Source organism: Diceros bicornis, chromosome 25, assembly GCF_020826845.1.
Source record: "Diceros bicornis minor isolate mBicDic1 chromosome 25, mDicBic1.mat.cur, whole genome shotgun sequence".
NCBI classification, from domain to species: domain Eukaryota; kingdom Metazoa; phylum Chordata; class Mammalia; order Perissodactyla; family Rhinocerotidae; genus Diceros; species Diceros bicornis.
The window spans coordinates 13,443,425-13,457,689 of NC_080764.1; positions in this window are offsets into that span (position 1 = coordinate 13,443,425).

Sequence of the window (14,265 nt, forward strand, 5' to 3'; positions counted from 1 at the left end):
GTGTTGTTCAGGTTCTCCATGACTTTACTAATTTTTTATTTATCTATCAATAGTTAAGAAGGAGGATATTAAATATTCCAACTATGAGTTAGAATTTTCTAATTCTATTTCTCCTTTTATTTTTATTTATTTTTGCATCTGTGTTTTGAGTTTCTTTTATAGATGCGTAAACATTGTTTTTTATTGTGTCTTCCTAATGAGTCAACCCTTTCATCATTATGAAATCTCCCTTGTTATCTTTGGTATATACTTTTTCTTTGTCTTGAAGTTTACTTTATCTGGCATTAAGATAGCCATCCTTTCTTTCCTATGCTGTTTGCATGGTATATATTTTTCCACCCATTTAGTTTCAACCTATCTCTGTCTTTATATTTAATGTTTGTGTATATTTATATAATCATTAAATGTCTCAAAGAAACAGTATGTAGTTGCATTTTGCTTTCTTATCTATTATGATAATCTCTGCCTTTTAATTGGCGTGTTTAGTCCATTAACATTTAGTGCAGTTATTTATACGATTGGATTTAAGTCTACCATTTTATTACTTGTTTTCTGTTTTTCCATTCCTCTGTTCCACTTTTCCTGCCTCCTTTAGGTTACTTGAATACTTTTTAGACTTCCATTTTAATTTATCTCTTGACATTTTAGCCACACCTCTGGGCATTATTTTTTTAGTGGTGCTGTGGAGATTACCACATACATCCTTAACTTTTTACAGTTTACTTAGATTACTATTTTACCACTTTATGTAAAACGTAGAAACCTTGCTGCTCTATAGGTCTATTTACCACATTGTTTATCCTTCATGTTATTATCGTCATAGATACATACATTATAAACCCTACAAGACAGTATTTTAATTTTTGCTTTAAACAGTCACATGTATTTTAAAGGAATTCAGAATCCAGAGTGAGTTAATAATTGATGAAGCCATCCTTTTTGGCTGCAAGTCATCCCCCATCCCCAGGCAGCCTACTGCTTTCAAAGTGTGCTCTGTGACAAAGTGGCTGATCGAGAGGCCATGTCTAACCACACAATATGGACTGTCCCTCATCAAGGTTGACTTGAAACCTAATGAATCTCAGCCCCCAGAAGTGAAGGTCTTAGATATCATTGAAATGGCCTGAAGGGGACTCAGCTTGGACAAACTACCTTGAGAGGTTGAATACTGCCTCATAGGATGTGTTATGCTCTAAAGCCATACTCAGTATTTAGTGCATTTTCTCCCAAAGCTATAATTTATGGATTTGGAAATTAAGAAGTTAATATGAGGGTGATAGCTATCATGAGTACACATAATAAACCACTTTCAAAAATTTTGTTTTCAAAACCCATGACTCGGGGCCTTCTGGTCTAGAGATGTTAGTACCTAAGACAGGACTACCCCCCTCAGGGCAGACAAAAATGGTTTCACTGAACTGGCCATATCTGATTCCTCATGTTCCTCAATGTGTGGATAATGATGAGGTCACTGGGGTGGATGTGGTAGCTGACCTTGATTCTCCAGAGAAATGCACATTGTTGCTACACAGTAGAGCAGGAGGAATACGAGAACTTGAGGATCCCCTAGGATTCCTTCTTGTACTACCAAAACAAGTAGCAAATGTTAATAGAAAATTCCAGAACCCTACTGAGGCAAGACCACCAAGAGGTTCAGGCTCCACAAGAAAGAATTTGCCCATAGGGAAGAGGAATACTGAGTGGAATGACCACTTAAAGGCCTGTATCAATGGCAGCAATGGTCAATTGTGGTTGTATCCTCTATTGCACCTCTTTGTTTCCTACGAATAGCTATATATGCATATAAACACAAATATACACATATGGAAAATATTGAGAGAGGAGCCCAATGGAGCAAGAGAAACATTGACATCATGCTGAGGCCCTCCACTCCATGACATAACTTCAAGATGCAGTAGGTGGAGACTATTTGTGTTTGTCTCCAGCTGGGGAAGTGGTGAGTGTACTTGCTGTTGAATATGGGATCATTGGATCCATAACAGTTTAAGGAAACATTCAGGAAAATGTTCCAGAATCAGGTAGTGTTGATGCTTCCACAACATAGTGAATATACTAAAAACCACTTTAAAGTGGTGAATTTTATGCTATGTGATGTACATCTCAATTTTTAAAAATGTTATTGAAATAAAAAGAAGCCATGGAGGGAGATAGGGAAAGAGGTTCAGACAGCACATCCCAAAAAGAGGCAGGAAGAGGAGTAGTGGGGAGCCAGATAGAGGAAGGACAGGTCAGAGGGGAGGAAGCCATGCCAAGGTGTCTTCCTGAAGAAAGCAAAGTGACACGTAACAGGCATCATGCCTGGAGCTGCTGTTCCTGGAAGTGAACCAGACTTGCAGCTCTGGAGGGCATCTTGGCACAGTTGGGAGAGGCCTCAAAGCTCCTGTCCCTCTTTTTTTTTTTTTTTTATTGATGTTTTAATGGTTTCTAACATTGTGAAATTTTGGGTTGTACATTTTTGTTTGTCCATCACCCCATATATGACTCCCTTCACCCCTTGTGCCCACCCCCCACCCCCACTGCCCGGGTAACCACAGTCCAGTTTTCTCTGTCCATGTGTTGGTTTATATTCCACATATGAGTGAGATCATACAGTGTTTGTCTTTTTCTTTCTGGCTTATTTCACTTAACATAATACGCTCCAGACCCATCCATGTTGTTGCAAATGGGACGATTTTGTCTTTTTTATGGCTGAGTAGTATTCCATTGTATATATATACCACATTTTCTTAATCCAATCGTCAGTCGAGGGACACTTAGGTTGCTTCCACTTCTTGGCTATGGTGAATAATGCTGCAATGAACATAGGGGTGCATAAGCCTCTTTGGATTGTTGATTTCAGGTGCGTTGGATAGATTCCCAGTAGTGGGATGGCTGGATCATAGGGCATCTCTATTTTTAATTCTTTGAGGAATCTCCATACTGTTTTCCATAGAGGCTGCACCAATTTGCATTCCCACCAGCTGTGTATGAGGGTTCTTGTTTCTCCACATCCTCTCCAACATTTGTTGTTTTTTGTCTTGGTGATTATAGCCATTCTAATGGGCGTGAGGTGGTATCTTAGTGTTGTTTTGATTTGCATTTCCCTGATGATTAGTGATGTTGAGCATCTTTTCATGTGCCTATTGGCCATCTGTATATCTTCCTTGGAGAAGTGTCTGTTCATTTCCTCTGCCCATTTTTTGATCGGGTTGTTTGTTTATTTGTTGTTCAATTGTGTGAGTTCTTTATATATTATGGAGATCAACCCCTTGTCAGATGTATGGTTTGCAAATATTCTCTCCCAGCTGGTTGGTTGTTTGTTCATCTTGATTCTGGTTTCATTTGTCTTATAAAAACTCTTTAATCTGATAAAGTCCCACTTGTTTATTTTTTCTTTAGTTTCCCTAGTCTGGGTAGGCATGTCATCCGAAAAGATTCCTTTAAAACCAATGTCAAATAGTGTGTTGCCTATATTTTCTTCTATGAGTTTTATAGCTTCAGGTCTCACCTTCAGGTCTTTGATCCATTTTGAGTTAATTTTTGTGAATGGCGATAGCACATGGTCCACTTTCATTCTTTTGCATGTGCTGTCCAGTTTTCCCAACACCATTTATTGAAGAGACTTTCCTTTCTCCATTGCATGTTCTTAGCACCTTTGTCGAAAATTAGCTGTCCGTATATGTGTGGTTTTATTTCTGGGCTTTCAATTCTGTTCCATTGATCTGTATGTCTGTTTTTGTACCAGTACCATGCTGTTTTGATTACTATTGCTTTGTAGTATGTTTTGAAGTCAGGAATTGTGATGCCTCCTGCTTTGTTCTTTTTCTTTAGGATTTCTTTAGCTATTCGGGGTCTTTTGTTGCCCCATATAAATTTTAGTATTCTTTTTTCTATTTCTGTGAAGAATGTCATTGGGATTCTGATTGGGATTGCATTGAATCTGTAGATTGCTTTAGGTAATATAGACATTTTAACTATGTTTATTCTTCCAATCCACGTGCATGGGATATCTTTCCGTTTCTTTATGTCATCGTGGATTTCCCTCAATAATGTCTTGTAGTTCTCATTGTATAGGTCCTTCACCTCCTTGGTAAGATTTATTCCTAGGTATTTTATTCTTTTTGATGCAATTGTAAATGGTATTATCTTTTTGAGCTCTCTTTCTGTTAGTTCATTATTAGCATATAGAAATGCAACTGATTTTTGTAGATTGATTTTGTACCCTGCAACTTTGCTGTAGTTGTTGATTGTTTCTAACAGTTTTCCAACAGATTCTTTAGGGTTTTCTATATATACAATCATGTCATCTGCAAATAGTGAGAGTTTCACTTCTTCGTTACCTATTTGGATTCCTTTTATTCCTTTTTCTTGCCTAATTGCTCTGGCCAAAACCTCCAGTACTATGTTGAACAGGAGTGGTGAGAGTGGGCAGCCCTGCCTCGTTCCTGTTCTCAGAGGAATGGCTTTCAGTCTTTCCCCGTTGAGTATGATGTTAGCTGTGGGTTTGTCATATATGGCCTTTATTATGTTGAGGTACTTTCCTTCTATTCCCATTTTATTGAGAGTTTTTATCATAAATGGATGTTGTATCTTGTCAAATGCCTTCTCTGCGTCTATTGAGAAGATCATGTGGTTTTTATTCTTTGTTTTGTTGATGTGATGTATCACGTTGATTGATTTGCGGATGTTGAACCATCCCTGCGTCTCTGGTATAAATCCCACTTGATCATGGTGTATGATCTTTTTAATATATTGTTGTATTCGGTTTGCCAATATTTTGTTGAGGATTTTTGCATCAATGTTCATCAGCGATATTGGCCTGTAATTTTCTTTCTTTGTATTGTCTTTGTCTGGTTTTGGTATCAGGGTGATGTTGGTCTCATAGAATGATTCAGGAAGTGTTCCATCTTCCTCTATTTTTTGGAATAGTTTGAGGAGGATGGGTATTAAATCTTCTTTGAATGTTTGGTAAAATTCACTGGAGAAGCCATCTGGTCCTGGACGTTTATTTTTTGGGAGGTTTTTGATTACTATTTCAATCTCTTTACTTGTTATTGGTCTATTCAGATTCTCCATTTCTTCTTGGTTCAATTTTGGGAGGTTGTATAAGTCTAAGAATTTATCCATTTCTTCTAGATTGTCCAATTTGTTGGCATATAATTTCTCATAGTATTCTCTTGTAATCCTCTGTATTTCCATGGTATCCGTTGTAATTTCTCCTCTTTCATTTCTAATTTTATTTACTTGAGCCTTTTCTCTTTTTTTCTTAGTAAGCCTGGCTAAGGGTTTGTCTATTTTGTTTATCTTCTCGAAGAACCAACTCTTTGTTTCATTAATCCTTTCTACTGTTTTTTTGGTCTCAATATCATTTATTTCTGCTCTGATTTTTATTATTTCTCTCCTTCTGCTGGCTTTGGGCTTTGTTTGTTCTTCTTTTTCTAGTTCTGTTAGGCGTAATTTAAGGTTGCCTATTAGGGCTTTTTCTTGTTTGTTAAGGTGGGCTTGTATCGCTATGAGTTTCCCTCTCAGGACCGCTTTTGCTGCGTCCCATATGGTTTGATATGGCATGTTATCATTTTCGTTTGTTTCCAGATAGTTTTTGATTTCTCCTTTAATTTCATCAATGATCCATTGGTTGTTCAGTAGCATGTTGTTTAATCTCCACATTTTTGTCACTTTCCCAGTTTTTTTTTCCTGGTTCATTTCCAGTTTCATAGCCTTATGGTCTGAAAAGATGATTGTTATGATTTCAATCTTCTTAAATTTATTGAGGCTTGCTTTGTTTCCCAACATATGGTCTATCCTAGAGAATGTTCCATGCGCGCTTGAGAAGAATGTGTAGTCAGCTGTTTTTGGGTGGAGTGCTCTGTATATGTCTACTAGGTCCATCTCGTCCAGTTTTTCATTTAAGTCTAATATTTCTTTATTAACTTTTTGTCTGGATGATCTATCCATTGCTGTAAGTGGGGTGTTAAGATCCCCTACTATTATTGTGTTGTTGTTGATTTCTCCTTTTAGGTTTGTTAATAGTTGTTTTATGTACATTGGTGCTCCTATGTTGGGTGCATATATATTTATAAGTGATATGTCTTCTTGATGGAGTGTCCCTCTTATCATTATATATTTCCCTTCTTTGTCTTTCTTAACCTGTTTTATCTTGAAGTCTACTTTGTCTGATATGAGTATGGCAACACCTGCTTTCTTTTGTTTGCCATTAGCTTGGAGTATTGTCTTCCATCCTTTCACTCTGAGCCTGTGCTTGTCTTTAGTGCTAAGATGTGTTTCCTGAAGGCAGCATATTGTTGGGTCTTGCTTTTTAATCCATCCTGCCACTCTGTATCTTTTGATTGGAGAGTTCAATCCATTTACATTTAGGGTAATTATTGAAATATGAGGGCTGAATGTTGCTGTTTTGTCAATTATTTTCTGGTTCTTTTGCATTTCCTTTGTTTCTTGTCCCATTTGTTTTGGACTGCCAATTCAGTTTGGTTGTTCTGTCTTATGATTCTTCTAGTTTTCTCTTTGTTTATCATATGTGGTTTTAATTTGATTATTTGTTTAGTGGTTACCTTGAGGTTTGGGCAAAAAATCTTGTGTATGAGATAGTCCATTATCTGATAGCCTCCTATTTCCTTATACTAAGTCAATTCAGTCACTTTCCTCTTCCCCTTCTAAGTTGCTCTTGTTATACCTTATTCTATCTTGTGTTGTGGCTGTGTGTTTACAGTGATTAGGTTAAATTTATTTTTGGTGAATTTCTTCCTTTGATCTTTGAGTTTAGTATTTAAGTGGTTGCTAACCTATTCCGGTAAAGATCTACTATTTCTCTGATTTTGTCTACCTACTTTTCTCCTTACTCCAAGCTTTGTGTTCTCTTTCTCTTCTTTTTTTCAGGCCTGAGGGCCTTCTTGAGTATTTCTTGTAGTGGGGGTCTCGTGGCCATGAACTCCCTTAGCTTTTGTTTATCTGGGAAAGTTACTATTTCTCCATCATATTTGAAGGATATTTTTGCTGGATAGAGTATTCTTGGCTGAAAGTTTTTGTCTTTTAGTATTTTGAATATATCATTCCAGTCTCTTCTAGCCTGAAAAGTTTCTGTTGAGAAATCCGCTGAGAGCCTGGTGGGAGTTCCTTTGTACGTTATTTTTTGTTTTTGTCTAGCTGCCCTTAATATTGTTTCTTTGTCGTTGACCCTGGCTAGCCTTACCACTAGGTGTCGTGGTGAAGGCCTTTGTCTGTTAATATATATAGGCATCCTGTTGGCTTCGCTTACTGGTATTTCCTGCTCCTTCCCCAGATTTGGGAAATTTTCAGCTATTATTTCCTTGAATAGGCTCTCTGTTCCTCTTTCCCTCTCCTCTCCCTCAGGAATACCTATAATTCTTATGTTACATTTTCTAATAGAGTCAGATATTTCTCGGAGTCTTTCTTCATTTCTTTTTAGTCTTAGTTCTCTCTCTTCTTCCATCTGGAGTATATCTGTATTCCTATCCTCTAAAGTACTAATTCTTTCCTCCATATTGTCAGCTCTGTTCTTTAAAGATTCCAGATTCTCCTTTATCTCCTCCATTGTGTTCTTCATCTCCATCAGCACTGATTGGTTTTTCTTTATGATTTCAATCTCTTTTGTGAAGAAACTCCTAATCTCATTTAATTGTTTGTCTGTGTTGTCTCGTATTTCGTTGAGTGTTTTTATGATAGCTATTTTGAAATCTCTGTCATTTAGTTTACGGATTTCTGTGTCTTTGGGGTTGATTTCTGGGTGCTTGTCATTTTGTTTCTGGTCTGGTGATTTCATATATTTTTGCATTGTGGTTCCTGTGTTGGTTTTGATTTTCCTCATCCTGGAAGTCTCTGGTTGCAATTTCCACCTGCCGCCACTGTCTGGTGGTAAAGGGCTGTGTAGTCTAAGCCCCCTCCTCTCTGCCCCAGTTTTTCTGCTGCGATCCGCAGTTTTGTTTTGTTTTGTTTTGTTTTTCCCCACTGCAATCCACGGGTCCAGTCCAGTTTGTTCAGGTCTGCCTCGGATCGCTAGGTCTGGTCAAGCTGCAGACTCCGGGTTGCGGGGAGGAGGGAGCTCTCTCTTTTGCCCTCTGGGTCCCTGACGTGGGAGGCTTCTCGTTTGCCCCTCTTTATCCGCTCTCTGGGGTGCTCAGATGTTGATGGTAGCCCTGTGGCTCCTCTGAGCCCTCTGTGTGGGAGTTTCCCACTGGCTGAGAGAGCCCGAAGAGCTACAGTTTCCCGCCGAGGGCCGCCCCTCCCCCCTCTCTGGGAGCCACGCGGACCGGGATCGCTGATCTGAAGGGGAGGGAGCGGAGTTCTCCTTACCTCTCCCCACTTCCTCCGGGGGCCCAGCATGTTCCGCTCTCAGATGTGCGGCAGTGTGGATCCCTCCGCTCTAGGTTTTCACTCTCTGGGATTCCGTTGTTGGTCTGTGGCTGTTGCTTTTGTTGTATCTTGTGGGGGAAGAATTCACGGGAAAGCTCACTCCGCCATGATGCTGACGTCCTCCTGTCCCTCTTTATGAGTCTAGGATTACTCAGCTGCAAACAATCACATTTTTTTCTTTGTTTTTGCTGAGGAAGATTCGCCCTGAGCTAATATCTGTGCCAATCTTCCTCTATTTTGTATGTGGGTCACCACCACAGCATGGCCCATGACGAGTGGTGTAGGTCTGTGCCGGAGAACGGACCTGGGCCACCAAAACAGAGTGCAGGTTACTGGGCCAGCCCCAACAGTCACATTTGTTTTAAAGAAGTGAAGGAAAAATAGCCTTTTCATATACTTACCATTTCTGTAGGTTTTCATTTGTTTCTGGAGATTTGACTCTCCCTCGTTGTCATTCATCCTCAGCTGAGGAATTTGCTTTGGCATTCCTGAGAGTACATTTCTGCAGGTAACGAATTCTTTTAGCTTTCCTTTATCTAGAAATCTTTTCACTTTGCTCTCCTTTTTGAAGGATATCTTTACTGGATATAGATTTCTAGGTTGACAGTTTTTTCTTTCAGCCCTTTACACATGTTGTTTCACTGTCTTCAGGCCTCCACAGGTTCTGAAAGGAAGCTCTCTGCTGCTTGTTCCTTATATGAAATACATTATTTTTCTTTAGTTGCTTTCAATGTTTTCTCTTTATCATGGTTTTCAGCAGTTTTACTATCATGGGCCTACATGGGATTGTCTTATATTTATTGTGTTTGGGGTTCAGAGAACTTGTTGAACAGGTAAACTTATGTCTTTCACCAAATTTGTGAAGTTTTCAACCATCATTTCTTCAAATATTTTTCCCCACTCCATTCTCTCTTTTTCCTCCTGGGATTCCAATTCTCCTATTACCCATTACCTTCAGATCTTTTGATATTTTCCCACAGGTCCATGAGACTGTTAACTTTTAAAACTGTTTTCTCTGTTTCCTTAAATTGGATAATTTCTAAAAATGTATAAGTTCACTCTTCCTCTGCCTTCTTCATTCTGCTATGAAACACAAACATTTCAGTTTTTAATTTCAGATACTCTGTATTTCAGTTCTAAAATTTTCTTTTGCTTCTTTTTCATATCTTCTGCTCCTCTGTTGAGATTCCTACCTTTTCATACAAGGGTATTTTTCTTTAGCTCGTCAAGCATAGTTATAATAACTGCCTTTAAGTTTTCCTTTATTAATTCCAAAATCTGGATCATTTTAGCATTGTCCTCTGTTGATCGACTTTTCTTTTGAGAATGGGTTACATTTTCCTTGTTCTTTCCCTGTCAAGTAATTTTTAATTATATCCTGGACATTATCAATGTTACATTGAAGAGACTATGGATTCTGTTATATTCCTCCAAAGGTGTTCTTTTATTTTCATTAGCAGGCGATTAACTTGGTTAGACTAAAATTGCAAGTCTGTCCTGTCTGTGACGAGAGGCAGCTAACATCTCATTTCAGACTGCTTTTAGTCTGCTTACTGCTTGTGTGATTGAAGATCAGTTACACATCAAGGTAGAGATTATGCACAGAATTTGCAGTTTCCCTTCTGTGGCTTTCTCCTTTAACAATGTGATTGGTGGCATTAAAGACCTCTTCATCCCTAATTCTGCCTAATTGCTTATTTTTCCAAATAATTCCCAATCTTGCACCCAGACTGTGGTTGTGAACACCAAAGAGAAAATTTTCCTTCTTTGTTTCTGTCTATGGTTCCCTTGGGGTGACGGTCATGGCAATGGGGGAGGAGGAACTGGCAATAACTGCTAATAGGTATGGGTTTCTTTTGGGGTTGATAGAAATCCTCTGGAATCTCGTAGTGGTGATGCTTACACATCATAATGAATATACTCAAAACTACTTTAAAGTGGTGAATTTTATGTTATGTGATGTATATCTCAATATTTGTAAATGTTATTTAAAAATGGAAGCCATGGAGGGAGATAAGGAAAGAGGTTCAGACAGTGCATCCTGAAAAGGATTAGGGAGGGTGTAGTGCAGAGCCAGATGGAGGAAGGACAGGACAGAGGGGAGGAAACTGTGCCCAGGTGTCTTCCTGCAGACAGCAAAGTGACATGTAACAGGTGTCATGCCTGGAGCTGCTGCTTCCTGCAGGTGAACCATATTTGTGGGCTCTGGAGGGCATCTTGGCACAGTTGGGAGGAGCCCCTAAGATACTTCCACTCTGTACGAGTCTAGGATTACTCAGCCACAAAAAGGAATGAAATATTGAAACATGTAGCAACCTGGATGGGTTTCAAGGGCATTATGCTGTGTGAATTTTTTAAAAGGCCAATCTTAACGAGTTACATACTGTATGATTCCATTTATAAAATATTCTCCAACTGCCATAATTATAGAGATGGAGAACAGATCAGTGATGCCAGGGGTTAGGAGGTCATGGAAAGGTGTGACCCTAAAGGGTTAGCCTCAGGGAGTTCCTCTGCGGTGACAGGACAGACTGTATGTTGACTATCGGGATGGTTCAATGAGTCTGTACCTGTGATAAAGTGTCGTAGGACTGTCATAAAGACATAAAAATGAGTGCTTGCAAAAACTGGTGAAATCTGAGCAATGTCTGTAGTGTAGATAGCTGTGCCAGTGTCAATTTCCTGGTTTTGGTAACGACTATAGCTACGTAAGATGTCACCACTGGGGGAAAACTGAGTGAAGGGTACGCGGGACTTCTTTGTACTATTTTTTGCAACTGTACTATTTGGTATTTTGAGTCCATTATCTTTTTTTTTTTTAAGTCTATGATTCAAGATTTGGATAATGGTGGTGAGGGTCGTTGGGTAAAAGAAGTGAAGCCAACTTTGTGACCTTGGGAGAATGTACATGAAGAATATAAGAACAGCAGCATACGAGATGGTGCGTTGACAAGATGGAAGGAGATAACACAGACACTTTGCATGCTCAGTGCCCGACATACACAGTGAGTGCTCAGAAAACACTGATTCTTATTTATGGAGCACCTGCTGTTGGCCAAACACAGTGCCTACCTTGTGTCCTCTCTGTAACACTGTCAGGTGTGTACTCTTCCTACAAGCAAGGAAACCTAGTCACTCAGCAAAAGCTAGGTGTGGGGAATTCAAGCAGGGCTGCATGATGCCAAATATTCCCCCAGATCATTGAAGAGTTGGAGGCCTGGATGAAACAGAATTTGGGTCAGCAGCACTCTGTGACAGAAGCATCTCAGGGCAGCTTTTCTGACCCCCTGGAGGAGAGGAGCTGTGTCAGGAGCGTGTTCACACCTGATGCCCATTATAGGCAGACAGCATGGGCCCAGCCAGACCCAGTTCCCTATGGCCATGAGGGACTCAGGCCACCAGGCCTAACTCCTAGGATAGGTGAGATCTGGGCAACAAATTCTATTGTTGTCTCAGGTTTTGTTATTCTTCTCGAGCCAACAGAGAGAATTTAGGGAAGAAAATTACATTTTTAGAATACGCGAGAGTTTTAAGGATTTCTCTTCCTCTGGGAAAATGGCATGATCCCAGAAACAAAATGAAACAAAAATCAGAGAGACCAGCCCTGCTTCCCCACTTTTTGGCAAGTCATTTCTCCCCATCTGAACCTTACTTTTCTGTTTTGTAAAACAAGGATTATGAATGTTTTCATCACCTTTTCATCACAAATGGCTGTGGTTTAACCTATATGATTAATATGTGTGTGAAAAAGCTTTGTAAAATGTAAAGGGCTCAGGTGCTGTTATTCTTTTTTCACAAAGGTTGGGCTTTTTAAGGATTTATTTTTAAAATTTTTATTGTTATAAAACATACATAATGTAAAATTTACCATCTTAGCCATTTTTAAGGTACAGTTCAGTAGTATGGAATACATGCATATGTTGTGCAGCTGTGACCACCATCCACCTCCATAACTCTTTTCATCTTGAAAAACTGAAACTTTGCACCTGTTAAACACTAACTCCCCATTCCCCAACCCCATAGCCTCTGGTATCTACCATTCTACTTTCTGTCTCTATGAATTTGATTGCTCTAGGTACCTCATAAGTGGAATCATACAGTATTTGTCTTCTTTGTGAGTCGTTTTTTTCACTTAGCATCATGTCTTCAAGGCTCATCTATGTTGTAGCATATGTCAGAATATCCTTTTTTAATGCTGAATAATATTCTGTTGTATGTATATACCACATTTTTGTTATCCATTCATCTATTGATGGACGCTTGGGTTGCTTCTACATTTTGGCTGTTGTGAATGATGCTGCTATGAACATGGGTGTACAAAGGTCTCTTTGAGATGCTGCTTTCAACTCTTTTAGGTATATACCCAGAGTTGGAACTGCTAGATCATATGGTAATTCTACATTTAATTTTTTGAGGAACTGTCATACTGTCTTCCATAGTGGCTAGATGCTATTATTTCTAAGACCATACTTTAGCACCACAGGGACGCCAGACAAGAATGTCCCTGGTGTCCTGACTGAAAGGGAGTTAGAGGGTGGTGCTGCCCCCAGAACGTGCCCCAGAGATGTCTGGTGGTGTGGCTCTCACAGCCCCGTCTTCACCGCCACCCACCACTCCTCGCCCCTCCTGTTTTGGAATCTGCTGAACCTGAGGCTGCTTCCTCTGTCTGGGCTAAAGCTTCTTTGCAACATCCTTAGTTTTTAGCAGGGTGCCTTTCAACTTAAAATCATTAATCTAAATCAATTACTTAATTACCTGTTTTATATTGAAATCCAAACTTTGTTAACTCTGAGAACGTGTCCAATTCTGCTAAACATTGTATGTACAGGTTTCTCCCGCTGTCTGAAAGTAGAGCGTTCCTATGAAACCTTTGGGAAGCCGAAATGGCATAATGTTGAGCATCCCTCGTCTTTGCAAAGTTCTCATTATGCCATTTGACTTTTACAAAAGACCTATGTTAGTACCTGTTTTTGCAAATGAAAAGAATTCTGAAGAGGATTTTGACTTTTATGTAAAAAGTCTTTATTGCACTAATGTATGTTTTTCATAAAAGCGAAATGGCATAATGGAAATTTTCTGAAGGCAAGGGTTACCTGTATACTAAAATTAAACACATATTTGTCTTGACTTCAACACAAAACTATTAAGATTCTGGGTTTGTTTTTATCTGTCACTTTTATACTTAGTTCTAAACTTTCCTGAAGTTGAGAGTTCCTCATTCAGAGCCCAATATTACCACCTGAGGAAGGACAGATAGAATTGTCCACTGGATGATGCTGGCAGCCTGACAATGAGTGGCCGAGACCAGGGACTGCCCCTTCCACGTCCCATGATGTCACCAGGTGCTGTCTGTGTGGAGTGCAATTGCCCTGTGCTCTGCAGTCCTAAGATGTCTTTCTCTTCTAGCCACTCTGATGGCTTCAGAAATCCACATAGTCACATGCTCGGTTTGAAGCTCTCTACCCAGTCCCACTGTCCCTATAAAAAACGAAGACAATAAGCAGTTGGGGTCCCTGTTCTGGAACACACAACTTATAATGTCCAGCTTGTCTGAGCCAAGTATAGCTCCTCATGGGATGGAGAGAGACTGGGTGGGTAGGGTGGGGTGGGGGTGGTGGCCCTGTGCTTCCGGCTGCAGACTCTTCCAGCCTTCACCAGGTGATGCCGGTGGCATCTGCCAGACACCTTCCTAAGCAATTTTCGGGTTACTTTCCCATTGAGTGGGTATTGCCATCACAGTGGGCTGAAATTGCTTGTTGACCAAAGATTATGGCCAAGACCCTAACTAGGGAGCTGTAGTCCTCCTGGGTGACTTTTCTTGTGATCTTGGGTGTCACTAATTTATAGTCACTAGATCTTTAGGATCTCCAAATGGCG